This window comes from Strix aluco, chromosome 8, assembly GCF_031877795.1.
Source record: "Strix aluco isolate bStrAlu1 chromosome 8, bStrAlu1.hap1, whole genome shotgun sequence".
Lineage (NCBI taxonomy): Eukaryota > Metazoa > Chordata > Aves > Strigiformes > Strigidae > Strix > Strix aluco.
In genome coordinates this window covers 32,980,448-32,999,280 of record NC_133938.1, presented here as the reverse complement: position 1 = coordinate 32,999,280, position 18,833 = coordinate 32,980,448, and the positions used below count along the sequence as shown (strand labels likewise).

Here is an 18,833-nt window from a genome sequence, read left to right as displayed (position 1 = left end):
ACCACAGGTGTTTCTCACTTATCTCCTATCTTGTGTGTTTTTGCCAGCCTTATTTTGCTGGCCTTGTCTTCGTCCTTGCATTCTTCTGCCTGCACTAACTTCCCCCCAGTGCGGCCCAGACTCCTACATCCAGTGGATGGGCAAATCCAGCTGCCAGCCCTGCATGTCAAACGTAATTCAGCAGCATTAGTCCCCATCCTCCAAATGCGAGTGGTCCCGTGGGCGACAGCAGCGTTATGTGCATGTGGCATCGGCTGGCTCCTGCAAAACCCTAATCACTTCATACGGACCACAAAGCTGCTCCTTCCATTTGGTTAATGAATCCAAGCATAAAAGCAACATGTGGCAAACTAACCATGAAAGAAAAGCCTCATTAATGTATCATTCTAGAAGGACAATTATAAAGGTGTCATGAAGGGCAAACAGGAGGAATCTGTTTTAATTGTTCAGGAAGACACAAATTGCAGAAGATTCTCAAATTTTAGTACAGATGACTCAATCTCTGGAGATTCTTTGCTGAAATTTACTGTTTTCCTAGGATGTTCCTTTTTGTATTGGCTTTTTGGGAGTCATCTGATCAGGAGACTGAGACAACAGAATTTGGTATGGGTGATAACTTACATTCTATAAACAAACAACACCACCATGAACTCTCTCTATATATGTATATATGCTACCTGGGCTGCAAACACTTCACAATGAGATTATGGATAATTAATAAACAACTGTTCGGTTGCTAAAAGTTTCCTCCTGTTTGAGTCTCGCAGGCACACAGACAACAGTGCTGCCTGCTTAAAGTGGATCTGTTCACGCTGGAGGAACTACCTACCCCCAGTAAAAACCAGATACGCAGTGATGGGGCCCGTAACTAGGGATTTCATCTTGAAAAAGGTTTAACATGCCCAAATCCTATTAACTTCTAAGAGAGCTGTGATTACCATGCCCCTTTTAAGATCTCGAGCGAATAATTTTAATTGCTGTAACACGTTTTATTTGTTTTTGTTGTTAAATTGTCGTCGGTCCATGGAGAGGGAGATTTTCCGTGGCGGGCGAGTCGGTGAAATACAGAGACTATCTTCATCTTCCAGCCCCGTGCCAGCGGGGACACCGCGCATCCCTCCGCAGCGTGCGGTGGCTGCCGCGGGTGAGGCTGCTCCGCGCTGCCGTCCCGGGGGCGCCCGCGAAATACTTTTTTTGATATAAAACGGGCGGGAAGGATGAGGGTGAGATGTTCACGTAAGCAGCAAGCTAAGAGATCTCTTTGCGTTCGCAGCAGCGCTTGGAGGGCAGGCTGCAACGGGAGCTGCCAAACGGCTCTTCCAAACCCAAAACGCGGTGGAGAAATGTAGGTTTTGTAACTTTTCCCGGGACGAAAGACGCAGGTGCGTCCAGGCTGCGCTGACCGGAGCCTCGCCGGGGGTAAGCGGCTCCCACGCGGGTCACCCCGCCCGCGCTCCGGGGCGGGGGCGAGCAGCGGGGGGTCGCCCCTGGCCCGCAGCCTGCCGGGGGAGGGCGGGCCCGGAGGAGGTGCGGCGGCCGAGCTGCCCACGAAGGCCGGCTTTGGGGGCGCTGGGCCGGGCAGGCGGCGCCGCTGCTCCTCCTCCTCCACCTCCTCCTCCTCCTCCTCCTCCTCCTCCTCCCCCCGGCGCGTCCCCGTCCCCGCGGCGGCGGGCGCTGCAGCGGCCGCCCCGCACTGCCGGCGCGGCTCCCCGCGCCCATCATGGCTGCGTGCGCCGGGCCCCGCGCCCCCCGGGCTCCCCCCCTCCTCCTCCTCCTCCTCCTCCTCCTCCTCCTCCTCCTCCTCCTGCTGGGCGGCTGCGGGGCCAGCCTGCCCCCGGAGCCCCCGGAGCCGCCGCCGCCGAGCCCCGAGCCCCCGCCCCTGCCCGAGTCGGCGCTGCAGAAGCCCACCGTGCTGCTGGCCATCATCGCCCGCAACGCCGCGCACACGCTGCCCCACCTCCTCGGCTGCATCGAGAGGCTGCACTACCCCAAGAGCAGGATCGCCCTCTGGTAAGGGGCGGGGAGAGGGGGGCGATACGGGGCACCCCGGCTGCCCCAGCCCTCGGTTTCCACCCCGCTTGTACCCGGCGGGGAGAGGGGATGGAGGGGGGGGGGGGGGGGGCTGACGGCGCGGCCGTGCCCGGGGAAGGGGGTGTCTCCGCTTCTCCGGCCGCCCCCCCCGCACCCCGCGCAGGTACCGGGGCTCGGGCGGCTCTGCCCGGCCACTCCGCGGGGGGAGACCCACCGCCGCGGCAGCAGCACCCCGAGGGCGCAGCTCCCACCCTCGGGAGCCGAAGAGCCGGCGTCGAGCTGGGGAAGGAGGGACCAGGGGTGTCCCCGGGGGGCGGCCCCGCGACCCGCGTGTTCGGGGAAGCCCCACGGCACCCGGGGCAGCGAGGGGGCTTTGCCACAGCGGCGGGCGGTGTGGCAGGGAGATGGGTTTTTTCGAGCGAAGCTGGCTCGGAGCCTGGCAATATTCACCGCCTTCGCGTTTGTCGAGATCCACAGCCACGGAGAACGCGTGGCTCGGTGCGGGGAGCCGGGGGGAGCGGGGGGTTTGGCTCCCCGGCCGGTAAAACCCGGGCTTTGTGGGGAGAGGGGTCGGGGTGTGCTAGGGCTGGAGAGCAGGCGTGCTGGGGTAGGTGCTGAAGGACATTGAAAAGGAGCATTGTTGTAAGGCTGTAGTCGGAAAGATGGATTCAAAGATGTACTCAGAAATCACAGCATGGGGCAGCTGCGGCGATCAAATGTGTGTCGGGGTGGAGGAGTTAGACCAATTTAGGAACTGGTCAATCTGCCTTAATTTATAAGGGTAAAAAGAAAAAAAAAAAAAAATCTTGCTCTCTCAACCTGACATGAATGTTGGGAGGAATAGGAATTGCTGGGAAGGGTCCAAAGCAGATTTTGGTTTGGAGTGATTTGGGTTGATTTTTGAGTGTTGTAATCGTGTAAAATAAGTAATGGTGCTATAGGGCCTGATCCAAAGTTCACTGAAGTCAGTGGGGAGACTCCTGTTAACTTAAAAAGTAAATAAAGTTTTATTTTGTATAAAGGGATGTGGGGAGGACCCCTCCCCCCCGATCACATCAGTGATACTAAAGTGTCACTAAGCAGGCAGCATTAGGGGTCTCTGTGTGTGCTCCAGGAACACGGATGTTATTTGTCCTCAAGTACTCTACAGGTCTTTGCGGAAAATCGGTGGCTGGTATAATCAGCACATGGATCTCTTTTGCCAATTTTTTTGGAATTTAGGGTCCACAAAGCAGCGATATCAGCCCAAATGTGATGCCACACAAATGTGGCTGTGGAATTCCAAGCTGGTGTGTGGTAGTGGGTGAATGACAGACTCACCTGTGTGTAGGTCCATGACTCTGCTTCCATTTGTATCAGTAGGAATTTTGCTGGTTTGGATTTCATCTTAGCAGATGGGTGTAAAAGTAGATACTATCAGGCCCTACATACGGACTGTGACTCAGCTAAGCTTGGTGTTTATAAAACGCAGTGGGAGTTGTAAGAGCGGACCTGATCACCGAAGCAGGGTGGATCCTGAAATGCCTCTCTCTGTAGAAGTGCAGAGTAAGTCTGGGGTGTTTGTTTTTTTTTTTTTTGAAGTCCTGCAGAGCATTGGTTGGCTCTACAACTTTTTCAGTACCTTGCTTGCATTATCCTTACTTTACTTAAGGTTTCTGCAGTATTGTGTGAAAGTATTTGTGGTGACTGTTCTTGAAATAACAGTGTAAGATAACTTAAAATATGCTATGATTCTTATAAGCATATCACTTAGTTTTTAAGAGGATTGTGCACAGATAGAAAGCATGGTTAGACTGGAAAATCCGCTGTTGAAAACATCAAGCTTTATAAAATGAGAATGACTAAAATGTCGTGGCAACTGAAAAGGAAGTTCTGTAGATGCTCTGAGTTGCCACAGAGAGAGAGCAGTACCTGTAAGGTGACAGTGATTCCTTGGAGAGGTTTAGTCCTCTTCAGCTCCCTGATAAGACTTGAGTTTTTGTCAGAGCCAGGGAAATTCAGGACGCCAAGTAAGCACTAAGAGGAAGCTCACCAACAGTATTTGTGAAACAATACAAGCCATTTCTGGAAGGGTCTTGCATTTCAGACTTTGTCCCTGGCAGAATCCTTTCACCAGATAAATTCCAGGGTTTACCTGTGTCCCTGTGCCATTGCATTACTGGGATAGCTTGGTGTGAAGGTTGTCAAAGAGTTACGTTCCTTCATTGCCGCTTATATTCTTCGTCAAAATTTTCTTAAGTCAGCAATCTAAAACACTCAAATGTAGGTCTTGAGAATGAAAATTTTAAAAAATTGTCATCTCTTAAACTCCCATATGCTCTCTGTATTGCTTAAGGGCTTAAATTCAATAGAATTCAGACAGATTTCTAGGGTGGAAGTTTTATGAGTGACAGTAAAGATGAGTTAAGAGACAATGAATGAGTTTGAAGCAGACACTGAATTTTCTTTTGGTAGCCTGTATCAATTTCAGTCTTTATTAGCCTGATTCTGAGAAAAAAGATGTATGCTGGACAGTCTCATACTCCCTTCTTCCCTTTGGTCTTAATTCTGACTTCGTTGGTTGATGTGGTTGTGAGCAACCTCAGAAGGACTTGCTGGTTACTAATGAATCGAGCAGGCCATTTGGTCTGAGGCCAACTGGCATGTTGTGACCCACGTCCCTTCAGCTAAACGCTTCCTTCCTTTCTTCCTTCCCCCTCCAAGAGTCAGGAAGCTGCATCCAAACTGCCTCCTGGGGATGGTCCCTGGCCTGTATTAACCCCAGCCACCCTTGTCTTAGAGAGTACTGGTGGGCACAGGCCAGACTACCCCAGGATTGTACTAATGACTTAATGATGGGAAATTTTGTGAAACAGTGTTCAGGTCTTTGTCCTGGCCCTGCTTAGCTTGCTGGGGTAGACTTGGCCATAGGTAGTCTGTGAGCCTTTGGTGCTGGCCACTGAGGTGGGAACAGCAGAGACTCCCCACCTTGGCAGCAGAACCCAGCTTCCCTCTCTGCTCGTCAAGCTGGTGCTTGTGTAGCTGTGGGAGAGTAGTGCTGGAAATGATGGTTGTCCCTTCTTGCGAAGGAGGAAGAGGTCACATCCCTCCCCTCAGGTGCCTGTGGAAAGCCTAGCCAGTGTTTGGCTCAAAAATAGGTAACTCTGAGAAACAGGCTAGTACCCAGCAACAGTAGAAAGCCTAATGAAAACATGGCTGTTGGACCTAAGTCAATCTGTTCTTTAGCTAGGGAGTGTTCTTCTAATACGCTCCTTGTGTGGCTGTGCTTGGCATGTTTACTGGGGTGGGCTGAGCTTTCCTCGGGGCTGCATCAGTGACGCTCTGCTGCAAGCCCAGCCTAGCTGAGTTAGTCAACTTGGGCACATAGGAAGACTTACTGCATTGTTTGTGTTGGTGTTGGAGAACTGCAAAGGAAGAGAAAAATGTTCTTTATCTTGGATGGAAGTGGCCCAGAAGTTACGTAGTTAGCATGCCCCAAGACTCTTTTGGGTGGTTTGAGGTTGTTTTTCTTATTCTGAAGGTTAGCAATTGCTGCCTCTGTTTGAGATCCATTCAGCTATAGGTAAGGAATGATTGTTTGTCAGACAGGTTCATCTTGGCTGTAGTGGGCAAAGTAAAAGCGTGTGTATTCAGCAGTTTATCACACTGGCTTACGTTTTCCTTAGCCTCGGATTAAGTGACAGTATAGCAGAGAAAGTTGTCTGTAATTTCACCTTTAAATACCTGCTAGTTCATAGTTATGGGCCATCTGCTCTCTCATCTTTTACTAACCTGGGGATTAAGTGCCTGCATAAATGAGTTGGTGCTTGGAAGCAATAATTACGTTCTTCTGTGCTTGAAAATCTGTGCCTGCTTTGCAGATTGGAGTATGCTTATATTTCAGAAATGATAACATGAATGATAGGTGAGATTGGTGGAAAGCTGGAATAAATCCCAGATGAGAGATCAGTGGATATACTGTAACACTGGCTCTGGTGAGTGAATGGTTTCAACTTAAAAGAACTAGTTCTAGCTGAAAATAAAAGCTGATGAGATCAGTATAATACTTAACTTTCATAATTATATGCTATTAGTGTAGAACTAGCTGATGATCTGAGCGTTCTCTTATTCTTCAACGGTTTACTTTTCAAATGTAAAAAATTCTACTTAGAAGACAATTTCCGGTAGGATGCAGGGATCATTTGAAACTTTAATGGGTGTTATTAGTCACTGGGAAGTGTTGGCTTTCAAATGCACGGTATTTTCTGTCTGCGTTTCCATTTGTGCAACGAGGTCACTTTAATCTTCATGGTCAGTATTAATCACTTAGGAATGCTGAAGTTCCAGTCTGCTGGCTCTGTCTCTGTTGCTTCTGCCCACTGGTGTTTTGCATCTACTTAAAATTTGCTCACCTGTGCTGTCACTTCCACATAACAACATTATAAAACTTAAGTTTTAGAAATTAAATTGACTTTTCACTTGGCTTGTCATTTAAACTTGTGGGATTTAATTTCCCATTCATGTTGGTGGATACTTTAAATTTATTTATTTTATAGCTTTGATAACAGTGGTAGACTAAGTGGGGCTAAAAGTGAGATGGAACTTTTTTCTGGGCTGCCCAGGGAGGTGGTGGAGTCCCCATCCCTGGAGGTGTTTAAGAGTAAAGTTGACTTAGCACTTAGGGATCTGGTGTAGTTGGGATCTGTCAGTGCTGGGTTAACGGTTGGACTGGATGGTCTTCAAGGTCCTTTCCAACCTAGATGATTCTGTGATTCTGTGAACTTGCACAGCCTTGGAGTTATGATTAAGGTGACGATCCTGTTGTGCAAGATGCAGCATAGTCTTCCTTCCAGTGAACTTGTATTCAGATAACTACATCAAAAGAAAGAATGGGAGTAAAATATTTCCATTTTCTAGCTGGAGAAATGGGGGAAGAAATGTTAAGTAGCCTACGCAAGATTCTTGAATTTATTAAGACCAGAGATACTATTCATAACTGTGTCACATGACATCAAGAAACTGATATTTCTTGATGATTCTTTCTTACTGAGGTCACTTTTACACTAGAGCGTGGTAAATTTACGTAAGGAATGGAAAACCAGAGAAGGCTAAAGCAGTGATCCCATCCCAATATCCACAATAACTTTTTTTTTTTTGTCCTTTGGGTCTGTCTCCCTCATCTAAGTTTTGGCAAACTTAAGCAAATGACATCATGAAATTGTTCAGCAGAAGCATTTGAAGGGAAGTTGAAAATTACTGCTGTGCCTCACTGAGGTCTGCATGGCAAGACTTAAACTGCTCTTCAGCTAGAAACTTTGCAGTTCTGCAGAGAAATGATAAGCATCAGCTGTGTGATGGGAAACATTTCCTGGGTAGCAGTAGTTTCTTTGTTTCTCCTACTGTGCTCACGAATTGCCAGATTCCGATGGCTTTTTGATGTCATTAAAGAGCCTCTTGCCCCACGCTTTGTACTAGGGTCTACTAGACATGAATGTGAATACCGGGAGCTTTCATAAAATGAGTAAGTAGCCCTCCAGAGGTGAGGGGATTATACCATAAAAATGAGGTCTTGAAATGTGTAGGAATTCTGTGTGACTAGTCAATATAATACATTGTGTGTGTTCGATTTTTGGTCTGAATCCTGCATGCTATGTATCTCTGAAAATGCAGCCATTTATTTTGGCTGCTATCTTTTGGCAACCACATCTACCCTGTTACCCATTTGTCTGTCGCTTGTGTAATTGTCTACTGGTGCATTGTAGTGCAGGTGTTGGGTTTAGAGGCTAAATGCCAATAAAATAATATGTTGTCACAATCAAACAGCAGGACAGAGTTCAATATCAGAGGCTGTTGTTTATTATAAGCCTTTGGATGCTTTCAAAGGTCAGGGAGAACTAGTTTTCAAGATTTATTTTTAGTATGTGTGAAGTAGGGGTGAAAAGACCTCAAGGGGTTCATTCCTGCCCAGGGCAGGATCCCGCTTCATCCCTGACTTGTCTGTTGCCTGAGGTTGGGATGCCTCATCCAGTCAAGGCTGCTGACTGTCAAGGTTGTGTGCTGTCATGTCTTCTGAAGCTTGTTCAAGCGTGGGGGGCGTGGGAGGCAGCTGGGGGAGTGTGTCAAAGGACCAGCTGCAACCAATGTTGGCTGTAAAGTGCTGGAGTTAATTTGTCCTTTAAAAAAATGGCAATTTCACTTGAACGTTTCTGGCATACAAGCTATTTCAGCTTCTTAGCTTTGGGTGAATCTGGAAGCAGGGATCAGTTAGATCTGCTCCAGGTGAAGTCTGTCCAATTCCTGCTGCCGTTCTTTTATTACAAGGACAAAAACCTTTTCCCTTCAGAGTGTCCCGCGGCTAATGCATGGATATCCTAGAACAGTGAAGGTTGGAAGACGTGTCTGAAGGTTGTCTAGTCTCAACCCCTGCTCAGAGCAGGTTCAGTTGGAGCAGGCTGCACATTTTAGGTCAAGTTTTGACCATCTCCAGGAATGGTGACTCCGCAGTCTCTGAGCAACCTTCTTCAGGCAAGATAGTCACTGGCAAGGTGTGTCTTGGAAATTTGTACCAGCTGAGGGTGAGCCTAGCAGGGTGGCAGACCTTTGGGATGAAGACAAACTTGCATGAGGACTGCTGTTCCAAATGCTTCCGCTCCCCCTTTCCATTTTGCACGTTCTTTCTGCTAAACGCAGCTTGCCACCTTTTCTGAAAGCTGCCTGGTGGCTGCTAGTCAGGCTCCTGAAGAAGAGAGCCCAGGTGCCTGAGCACAGCTGGAGCATGGCTGGTTCTGGGGAGGTATGGCATGGGCCTGCCTTAGGAGAAGAAAACAGGGAGTGTTTGCTTGAGGGACCAGAGAGGGGATAGCAGGGCAGCTAGCCCTGTTGTCTGTCAGGATGTACGCTGAGCCACAGTTTGAGGGCATTCTTGATCTGTTATGTAAAGTATCACAACACCTGCAGTTATTTATCTGAGTCTGCTGGGACTGAAAGTCTTCACATACCAAGTCGGGATTCTCTAAAAATAGATCCGTGATACACATGGTGTGCAGAACACTGGGAGCTGCCCATCGCCAGCGCTCGTGTCGGTCTTTGGTCCTGCGGTGAGGGACACTCCCTGGAAGACCATATGGGTAGAGAGAGGACAGAGACAATGCGGGGTGCTGTCTGTCAGAACCTGGAATTTCCTTCCTGTGGGATGATGTCTCAGACTTAATATTATTTCAATATATTTATGTGCATCTCATTTCCTTTATTTTAGTAAAGCATAGTGTATGTTGATGATGCTCATTGCCAAGGGTGGATTACAGCTAAATGGGGCCCACATGCATCAAAATTTCAGGCTAAAGAAACATAGGAATAGAAAATTTGTTAGTGGTTTCTCCAAGGTGGATTTTTGGCCATTTTCTGCCAAAATGCCCAGCTCCTCCAGACAAGCATGTGGCACTGCTAACAGGCTCATCAATAAAAAGGACTTTTTTTTTTTTTTTTTAAATGGAACTGCATGATTTACTTCATTCAGTGCCTGAATCCAGTTGTTAAATATAGAAATGATTGGGTTTGGGGGTGTGTGTGCACATATGCGTGCATATCTGTCTATATACCTGTATCTGGTGTCCTTGGACCAGTGTACTTTTGGTACTGTAGAATGACTCTGGTTTTCTTGCTGGAAAGTTAACAGAGGACCTAATAAATATGTGGTGATTTTGAACTTTTGCCAGCTGACTGTGGAACTGGTGTATGCTTACAAATGAAGTTTAGTCACCAACGTTTTCTGAGAACTGTTTTTGCTGTGGTAATGTTTTGTAATGGAACATGTTGATCCTCTTCTTGACAGATGTGGCACTGCTAAATAAATGGCTTAATTTTGTACCAGAGAGCGGATAAGGAGTTTCACTGCAGAGGAGTGGAATTATGGGCATGCAGTATTTCTTATGTTTCTGTGGGAGAGGTGATCGCCTATTCAAGATAGCTATAAGACATGCTGGGAAATAAGACCTCCTTACTCAGGAGTGAAGGCTGGTATATCTTCTGCTTTCGTTCAGACCAATTATTTACATAGTCAATATGTCTTCCCCACTTACTAAGATATAACTATACTGTCAGGTAAAACAGCATGAAAGCTTATGATGTTTTGGGATGGGGATATGTTTTCGCTTAAGTCTGTCCTTGCTTCTTTTCCAGGGGCTCTTAGAACACTGGCACGGCTGGAGATGTCAGCTTCAGTGTTATCCCTGATGCCCATGAGGTTGTGATGCATGGAAGTGAACAGGTTTCTAACTGTTGCCCTTTCATTCTGCCGGTATGCACTGACAGGAATAACATACCTCTTCTGAACATAAGCAGACCTTGAGCTGAACCAGAAAATGCATTAAATTTGAGGGTGTTCCCCCTGCAAGCCCTTGGGTTCATGAGGATCTAAAAATCTTGCTGAAGCAGAAGATGGTGGGAGTCCATGTAAACTACAGTGCCACGGTAGGGCTTATATAAGCTCTTTCATATTTGGAAAGTTTCAGCTCCAATAGGGATTGATTTTTATTTTTTTAAATTTTTTTTAAAAAGATTTTTTTTCTGTAAGTAGGAAAAATATGACTTATTTATGTTTTGTTTCGTTTGTTTTTTCCCCAGATAGAGTACAGGTTTCCTTTGAGTCTAAAAGGATTGTTTGCTTATTTTCAGTCTTTGATCCCTCTGCAGAGGAAAGGTTATGCGTGGCTGCAGTCTGGTTTGAATTTTGCCCAGTGGCAAAAACTAGGTTGCATTAACTGTGAAGTGTTAGCTTATATCCCAAAAGCAGATAGTAGGTGGTTATCTCTTCCCTTAGCAGATCAGAATCTTGTTCTCGCTACTTGTTCAACAGCTGCTTTTAAAATGGATACTGCATTGTACCTTTGGGGGTAGAATAGGAATTTAAGGCTGTAGTTTGAGTTATTTCCTCAGTATTTTCAATCATTCTTGTCCTTACAAGGTACTTAGAAAAACTGGAGGAAAAGGCTGTTTCCCAGCATTCATACTTTGAACTGCTAATTGTGACATGGAAGTTAAATGTTAAACTCTGACAAATGCAAATGCTTTGATTTTTTTTTTTTTTTTTTTTTTTGCTTCCGTTTATTGGTTTGAATCCATGAATTATTCCACACCAGACTTCAGCCAAGTGAATTTAAGCAAGTTCCCATAGTCAGACTACCGTGCACACTGTGTCATTGGACAGTCAAAAGCCATCTTGTGGCAAGTCCTAGAAAGAGGTTAACTAGGAAGTGTGAACTTTAAACAACCAGGAGAAGCTACGAGAAACCTTTTCTGTTTCAGTAGTTTATGTCTAGGAGGCAAAGAGGAACGTGGCCTATAAAGCTTTGCAGCAAGACTCTTCTCTCTCCTTTAATCATCAGCACTTATCAGTTTATGTGGGGATGCAGGGATGAGATGTCATCTTTGCATCAAAAATGTAAACCGATGCGTTTAAGATTAAAAGCTCATTGGAGAGGAGTCTCTGGTTTAATGTTTGCTGCAGAGAGGAGAGCAGGTGCATAGCCTTGACCTTGGCTGCACTGCCTCAGCCTGTTGCAGCGAGCTAGCTGGTTTCCCTGATGCGTGCTGGAGTGTGGACCTTGGCCGCTTCATCTTGCTGCCTGCCAGTAGGGAAGTGACTTTTTGGGGTAGTTACGTCTCTCAGCAGCAGCTCTGTGTGAGAAGATAAATAAATACTGCAGCAGCGACACAGCCCATGGAGAGGAGTGATGGAGGGCGGGCTGGTGTGCTGATTTTTGTAATGTCCTCGGGTGCCTGTTTTTGGTGCTGTCTTAGGTTTGAAATCCCAGGATCCTGAGATCTAGCTGCAGATTTGCTACTCAGTGGAGTGTCAGTGCTGGGGTGCATACTAATGCTATTAACTTCCCGTGAGGTTTACTGAGGGTGTGTTTTTGCTCTTGAAAATTCTTCTTCAATGAAGTGTCCATTCCTGTAGTCTAACCAGAATTTGTAATGGACACCATAACCCATAAAGACAGTGACAAAAATATTTAAAGCTAAGTGAAAAGCACAGAAGTTACATGCGCAAGTCACTACACCAGAATAACAAGAATCCTGACAAAAAAAGACATTGAAAATGAAAAGTCTGTGTAGGAACTCTACCACTAGGGCAAAGACTTACAGTTTTGTTTTGGAAAACAGCAAAAGTAATGCTATTTCTTATTTCTGCAAACTGAGGGATTAAAAAGAGTTCTGGTGTCTTCAGGAACTGATGGCCTGCATTTTATTTCTTCTTAATTCTTGGCTAGAATTGCTGGTAAGGATTGGGAAAAGGGGATTGAAGTGCCTAGTTTATTACTGGATTCACCAAGCCTTTGTTTATTATTGCTATATCAAAAATATAGTATTACATTGGTGTTGGCCTTGCCATGAGGTGTGCTCTTCTTCAGGTGCTGGGTAGCTGGGTGAAAGAGCAGTGGGAGGAGGTGTGCCATTGTGTGAATGGGAGGAAAACGGGGTCTTCACAGAGACCCTCCAGAACAAAGACCCTGAACCCCATGTTACAAGGAAGGAGGGACAGCTAGAGACTCTGGAAGGAGCGGTGGATGAAGACTCGTAAGAAGGGAGAGGCTGGAAACTTGGCACTCTGGTAACACTGCGAAGTCTCCTTGTCTGTGGTTGTGCAATTGCAGAACAGGTATAGGGCCTGGAGAACAGGTGAGGAGGAAGATGTCCCCTCAGAGACTGCTGAAGCTCCATCAAGTGTCTGCATGAAGGAAAAAGAGGGTGATAGTTCTCAGAAGCCATCTCCTCTGGAGGATGGGGGCAACTATCTGCCAGCCTGACTTGATGTCCTAGGGTGTTGCAGGGAGATTGCTGAAGCTTGTCCAGCTCTCTGGCTATGCTGCTCATCCATGTGAGCACCAGTGACACTGCCCAGATGACCCTGAGTCCTGAATGTAACAGAAGTACTGCACTCAGGGACCCAAGTGATGTTTTACTCCTTTCTGTGAGAGGAGAGGTGTTTTTATTTCTATAACACACACCTCCTTTCAACCTGTGTGACTCTGTGACATTGACTAGAATCAAGGTTACAGTTACTGGTAAAGAATAAAGTTTAGGGTTTTAAGTAACCCCCTTTGTTTTCAGATTTTGTAGGGCCTGCAGGATTAGGAAAGAGTCAGTGTTGTATGTTCTGGTTTAGCGTTGGGTTTGTCCCCTCGTTAAGATTACGGTCTGGGGAAAGACGAATTGAAGGGCCATGCTTGTTACACCAGTCTAGATCAACCACAGAGATGAGAAGGGATCAGAGCTGAGATTTCAGTAGGTATTTGGGAGAAAAAACCTTGAGGAGGCAGTTTTGAATGGCTTCGGGATAGATGAGAAGGGCTGTTGCTCGTAACACAAGAGAAATACATTTCTTCTTAATGTAGTTTTGGTTCCCTGGGCATGGTTATGGTTAGAATTATGATCTGAGTTAGGGTCTGAGGAGAGAAAAAAGTGCAAAGGGTTGGTATTATTGTTGTGTTCTGTCCTAGCTGTGGGAACTAAATGCGCTGGTGTCCATAAGGGCCAATGCCTTGTGTTCAGTTTTCTGTAGAGACTTATCCCCTGGCTATGATTAAGGTTAATCTGTAAAGGTAGGGTGGGTTTAAGGTTTAGGAAAAAAGGATTGGAAATCTGTTTGCCTTGCTGGGAGTCTTAATCCTTTAGGGATTAGTCCCTGATACCAGTTATGGTAAGGTTAGTGTTTGGGGAAAACGTTGCTTTGAATCAATGTATTCTGTTTGCTTTTATTGTGGGAATTCCTCCTGCAGGAATAACTGAAATTAAGGTTGGTGTTAGGGTTTAGAAAAAGAGAACTTGAAAAGGCACTAAAAACAGAGGAGGCGAAGTTCAGCTTTTCTCTAGAAATCTCTGTTGACCGGGGTGGGGGGTGAGGAGCTTGAGCTCTCTGTTGCTGTGAGAAGTGCTCCTGGGGCTGGCACCAGGGATGGTACTAGGGTTTGGAAATCCAACGCTTCCCAAGCAGTGTTGAGTGCTGAGCTGGGCCCGTGGCAAATGGCAACAGCCTCCTCCCTAAACAGAATTCTCTTCTGTGCTTCTGTTTAGGGAGGAGGCTGTTGCCATTTGGGGATGATGCCTTATGTTCTGTTTTACTTTACAGATTGCTCTACTGTGTGCAAGTAGGGTTATGAGTAGGTTGGGGGATTAGATATACGATTGGAGAATGTAGAGTTTTAAAGTTGTTGAATTCAATGAGGCCTGCAGGCTTGGAGAGGAGTCTGTGGTCAGCAGGAGGGCAACACCTTATATTCTCCTTTATGGTACAGCTTATCCATTATTTCCGATTATGGCTAGGAAATGGAACAATTTGGGCACTCAGGTCGCTGCTGGATTCTGCTGCTCCTGCAGAGTTAGGAGGTTTGTTGTCTAGGGGAGACCAAGGCCTTATGCCCTTCTTTTATGGTTTGGAGGGGGTTTCTGTGTCTAGAATACCTACATTGCAAACTCCAACCAAATCCTAGTTCGAGAGTCCTGTCTTGCTGATGGATTTTGTGAGCAATAGCCTTTCTACTTATTTTAGTTCTGCATTTGTCAGTGCTGTGTGGTTTTTTTTTGAATGGGTCTACTAGTTATAACTGAGGCTAGTGTTTGAGGCAATTGCAGATCCTGTAAAACCACAGAATCACAGAATCATCCAAGTCGGAAAAGCCCTTGAAGCTCCTCCAGCCCAACCATGAACCTCACCCTGACCGTTCCCAACTCCACCAGATCCCTCAGCGCTGGGTCAGCCCGACTCTTCAACCCCTCCAGGGATGGGGACTCCCCCCCTGCCCTGGGCAGCCCATTCCAACGCCCAACAACCCCTTCTGCAAAGAAATACTTCCTAATATCCAGCCATAGGAGATGGGAAGAGGGTTGGTGTCAGTGGGCAGCAGCGTATTCTGTTGTGATGTATACAAGGGACCTCTGTGTACCACAGCTGGAATAGCTTGGAGGTTAACTTTTAGGTTTTGAAATCTAAATATTCAAGTACCTGTTTTACTGATGGGTTGTACAGGCTTAAAAAGTCAGGAGAAGGAGTGGTGTCAGTGGGGGCCAACGCCTGATAATCTCTTTTGTTATGGAAATGATCCCTTACTATGTGAGGGTTTGAATTAATTTATGTTTTGGGAGTGGAAAACTTTGAAAACTCCACTTATGGAGAAAAGAGGCTTATAACAGTGGAGGGTGTGTATTATGATCTTCTGTTACAGAGTGATCCCCCGGGACTGAACTGGGGTATTTTAGGGGATTGCGATTAGGAGTGAGATTTGGAAATCTGAATTTGTTGCTGTATTCTGTGTGGCCAGCAGAGTTTGGAAGAAGGTTGGTGTTGACTTAAGTGCATGGTATTTTATTCTCTGTTAGTGTATGTATGGAGTTTCTGGTTAATACTTTTACTAGAATGAATGCCTGGAACTCTATAGCTTCTATAGTTTGACTTGGTTCTGTCTTCTTCAGTGCCCTCAGATGGAGGTGCGATGTTGGTAGAGGTGAATTCCTTCTGTTCTCTTTTGCTGGATGGAACAGCTTAGGTCAGGGTTAGGTTTTGGGAGTTTCAGGCTGCTGCAAACTGAGATACGAGAAGATTTTTCAGGCCCTAGAGGTTTAGAAAGAGGCCTGTTGCTGATAGGAGCCAAGTGCTGCGTGCTCTTTTGTGCTGTTCCCATGTGCACTGTTTGTATCTGGTTTAGGGGCAAGGATGGAAAGTGCAAAGGTTCCAGACCCCAAAGTGTCCTGTAGAGCTGACAAGATGAGGAAGAGGCCAGTGTTGGTAAGGGCTTAGGTCTGACGTTCACTTCACAAAGTAAAAAGGCTTGAAATTTCCTTGGACTGCGGGAAGAAGCACCAGCATAACCAGTTCTTGTAACCAAGCAGGGAACAAGAGTAGACCAACACTATGCTCATTTTTCCTACTCTTATGCCATTAGATTTACTTCACTCACTCACATAAATCAGTTTCTGGATGCTGCTGGTGTTTGCTCCAAATGATACATGCTTCTTCGTTAGGAAGTTCTGGATGGAGTTTCCGTTCAGTTGTCTCTGAGATGACTGGCTCCAAGCTTCTGGAGGAGCCTATCCAGACTCTTCTAAATAGGTTAGCAGAGAATAATAATTGCTTTTGGGTCTTTTGCCTCTTCAAATATTTTTTTCCTCCAGCTCTGGCTGTCAGAGACTTCGGTTGCACTCATTTTTCAAAACACTAACCTAAAATAAGTTCAGTGTGTGTGACTGGAATATGAAAATGTCACTGCTGCTAAATACCTTCTCTTAATTTATGATTTTTTTAAATTTTGTGGTTTTTTTACTTAAAGCAGGATTGCCAATGATCATTGTTAAGTCATGGAGCGGGCTTGTGATACATGTTTTATCACTCCTAGCATACGTTCACTTCCCCCCCCCCCCTTTATTTCTCACACAAACAAGTTATTTGTTGCTTCCACAAAAAATCTTGTCAATGAGTTATTATTTCAGACTAGTGAGCTCATAGCTGTCTGCTGGCAAAACTCTGCTCTGACTTCATACAAACTATGGCTGTTGCCAGGATTTTTTGCCTAATACCTGAGCCTTGAAGGAAGCTCTGTTTTACAGAACAAGAATCAAACTGCTATCAGTGATGTTTCCAGTGGCTTTGACTAGAAACATCACATCTGTCTTTTTGGACCAGCCTGTCTTTATATACATGATGCAAATTTAAGAGGGGAGAAATACATGTCCAGAGCTAGGCTAGGGCTAAGGAATGCAGTAATTTATTTTCTGTGCTCAACAAGTCGCAAAGCCAGGTCAATGGTGTTGGCTGATGCTGCTACCTGTGGAGAGCTTCAGACGCCTTCAGGTTTGCTATGTTGTCTGCTGCAAGGTGCATCATTTGTTGCTGCACTGGGATTACAGACTGCATCCTTATTTGAATGCAGACTGCCCAACCACTGCGGAGCAAAAATGATAACACAGTGATAAAGATGATATCCCAAATGATAACAAGCATAAATTTAGTGTACCGCAGAGAAGACGTGCTGAGGAGAAACATGATTCAAAATCTCTCTCAGTTATTTTTCCCTCTCCAATAGAGTGAGCTCTCTAAGGAAAAGCAATTGCATATTACGTCTAACAGCAGTAATCACCCGCCTGACAAATCTGACCAGCTCCTGTTGCTGCCGCAGAGCGTGTGGCCAAGTTGGTTACTACACATACGCTTTTAGGACAGCCCACAGATAAAGAAAAACATCTGGTTATAACAGTTTGGGCACATAGCTGGACCAAAACTCCAGCCTTTTCTGCTCTGGAGGATGTGTTTCTTCCAGATCTATTGAACCGACAAAGGTGTGTTTCTTCCAGGTCCCTTGAACCGACAGCGCAGATGGAGCTATAAAGCTGTGCTGGCTCTGGCGTAGACGTTAAGAATATACTTGGGAGAAACCAAGTACGGAGCCAAAGAAACTTGAGATTTCACCTTGTTAGATCTTGTATCGGGTTACATGATCTGAATAGGCTAATGAAACACTTTAAAACAGAAGTCCTATCCAGCTGTTCCAGGGCAGAAGCAGTTGATGCTGAAGTGGTTTGTAAGGTGTCTGCTGCCTGTCTCAGGGGGTTAGGTTTGGAGCCTGAGAAGCGGGGTGCTGACTGGAAGCATCCCCAGCAGCCCTGCGAGCTCAGACACCCGCCGTTACCTGCTCTGTCAGTTCTCCCAGGCAGCCCCTGAGAAACAGGCAGATGTCTAAGAGAGAGCAGAATGATTTCTCAAATGAGACAGAACTAGTCTCTCAGTTTTTCCATGAGGAAATTAACTGATTAGCTTTATTTAATTTAAGAAATCCCTCTAGTGGCCAGTTACTTGTACAACACCTCGGCTGTTTGCAGCTGATCTTGCACATCAGTTGCTGCTGTTGTATGGATTTCAAATGAAACTCCTGACGGATTGTTTGAAAGGCTTCAGAAAAAGGGCCTGAGACAGTTTCAGATGAAAACCAGAAAAAAAAAGAAAGTGGGGTGTTTTTTTGAGTGCCAAGCAGATGAGGCTAAAATCTTTGACTTATTTATGGAGACGTTAAGTGATGCTTTGCCTGTGATATGTGGTAGGTCAGATTAAATGATCTATTGGACACCTTTGAACATAACTTCTAAGAAACTTAATAGCTTCAGCAAATAAATTAAAATAAGCAATTAGGTTTCCATTTGTCTCCTTATACATCACATCTCTATGTAAAACCCAAAGTCTCCAAAGACAACCAATGTTATTTTATGTGAAGTGGATACATATGTTGTAGTATGTAAACCAATTGTTGCATGTTATCTACTAATCCCCATTGTAGTACTGGGATCATGGTTAGGACGGTGTTTCTCGCTGACAGAGGGATGTTTCCAGCATGCTCAGCTGAGGGACTGTGGGTTCGCTGAAGCTGGACTGTCACTTTCTTCTCTGCTTCTTCATCCCTACCACAGCAATGCCTCGTGATGGGTTTATCGAGTATTCAAAAAATCCAGTTTTTCAGCCTTTGAAATTGCCTCAAAGACCCTGGGAGCTCAAATGTCCAGGCACGGGAACGCTGCAGGACAGGGATGTGTGCAAGGGCTGTTTGGGTCAGAGCATGGCCCTCCTGGGACAGTCGAGTCGAATGCCTGCAGATGTGTGTGGGAGTCTCCCCTCTGAGGTTAGAAGGCACTTTATCTTGTGCGCTTCATCCACTGGCAATGGGTATATCTAAGCTGTGACTTTTCCCATTGGAAATGGCATAGTTAGGAACCAGCTCTGCAAAATAAAGGCGTACATCTATTTTATGGGGCTTCCAATTACCCAGTCAGCTTACAGGGAA

At 45.9% G+C, this 18,833-nt stretch overlaps 1 protein-coding gene across 1 annotated transcript in view; it reads left to right on the top strand.

Moving 5' to 3' along the window:
• Positions 1-1,740: 1,740 nt before the first annotated feature.
• COLGALT2 (collagen beta(1-O)galactosyltransferase 2) overlaps positions 1,741-18,833 on the top strand; it is a 56,360-nt gene continuing 39,267 nt past the window's right edge. The window contains exon 1 of the mRNA XM_074833113.1: positions 1,741-2,010. The gene's annotated coding sequence lies outside the window, so the exon portion shown is untranslated. The remainder of the gene's footprint in view (positions 2,011-18,833) is intronic.